This window comes from Apodemus sylvaticus, chromosome 11, assembly GCF_947179515.1.
Source record: "Apodemus sylvaticus chromosome 11, mApoSyl1.1, whole genome shotgun sequence".
NCBI lineage: Eukaryota > Metazoa > Chordata > Mammalia > Rodentia > Muridae > Apodemus > Apodemus sylvaticus.
In genome coordinates this window covers 78,401,190-78,402,600 of record NC_067482.1, presented here as the reverse complement: position 1 = coordinate 78,402,600, position 1,411 = coordinate 78,401,190, and the positions used below count along the sequence as shown (strand labels likewise).

Sequence of the window (1,411 nt, the reverse complement as noted above, 5' to 3'; positions counted from 1 at the left end):
TTACATTTTAAAAAAGAATCCCAGGATTTTCCCTCCTGTATGTTTTCGTCTTGCCTCTTCATGGTCCGTGATGCCAGCTGAGGTTGTCAGCACACTGAAACCAAACTGCTGTCATGGGAGTCAATCGCTCTGCCATTTCTCTAGATCTTTATGTTGAACATCAAATCCAGGGTTTATAACTCCACACTTGTTCAACCTTCCTGTGAAGTGCACAACGATCTTCCCAGCTCTATGACCATCAATGAGCTCGAATTCACCAGTGTTTCATCTTCACAGTTAAGAACCAAAGCTAGAGATAGCTAGGCAGTGTTGGCTCACATCTTTAATCCCAGCACTCAGGAGGCAGAGGCAGGTGGATTTCTGAGTTCGAGGACAGCCTGATCTACAGAGTGAGTTCCAGGACACCGGGACAGCCAGGGCTACACAGAGAAACCCTGTCTCGATTAAAAAAAAAAATCTTAACAATGAGTTTAGAACACGGCCTGATGCCCAGGACCTGGCAGTTGCCTCTCTTCTCAGAGCTGTTGATGCTCTTGAGACCATCAGCCAAAACATTCATTTGCAACATGGTGAGGGAAGATGGCAGAAAGATCTATTTTGTTTTGTTTTGTTTTGTTTTGTTTTGTTTTATTTTATTTTGTTTTCTGAGATAGGGTTTCTCTGTGTAGCCCTGGCTGTCCTGGAACTCACTCTGTAGACCAGGCTGGCCTCGAACTCAGAAATCCGCCTGCCTCTGCCTCATACTTGCTTACTCTTACACACACTCATACACACACAAACACACACATATACTCACACACACATACTATAATAGATAAAAAATTTAAAGAGAATTACATATTTTAGAACATTCTTTTTTTTATTGCTTAAATAATTGTTCATATCAAGTAGTTCCACGATTTGAGGTAAACTTTTGCCAGCACAGAAGAGGAGGCCAGTGGATTGACAGATTGTGGCTGGTCAGAGGAAGAGAGTGGGTGTTTGGCGGGGTGGGGTATGGCGGACAGACTGACTGGCTATAGGACTTTCTCCCCTTGTATGCCTCTCCCACCCTGAGGCAATGTGAGGCTCTTTGCAAAAACATCCCTATCCCACCTTCTCTGTCTTTGATCATCTGCTCATAAAGTTTTCTTTCCCAAGTTCGTCCCTTTCTGTCCCCTCTGTCACCTAAATCAGATGTCCTGTAAGAACCTTCCTGTTTCTTCTGACACTTGTTATACTGGGCTTTGTGTTACTGAGGCCTGGGTGTGCCTGAATCTTCTTTACTTTCTTCTCTTCCTGAGGAATCTCTCTCTTTGCTGTTGTTTCTGAGGCTGGCCTGGAGCTCAGTACGTGGACTGCCTGATGGTGCGGGCTATAGACATTGGTTATTCAGCAGATAGCATTAGTAAGCACCTATCTCAGAGGGAGG

General features: G+C 44.4%; 1 pseudogene; it reads right to left on the bottom strand.

Annotated features, from left to right (window-relative positions):
* On the bottom strand, positions 1–574 carry LOC127696771 (40S ribosomal protein S15a-like; annotated as a pseudogene).
* Between the last annotated feature and the right edge of the window lie 837 nt (positions 575–1,411).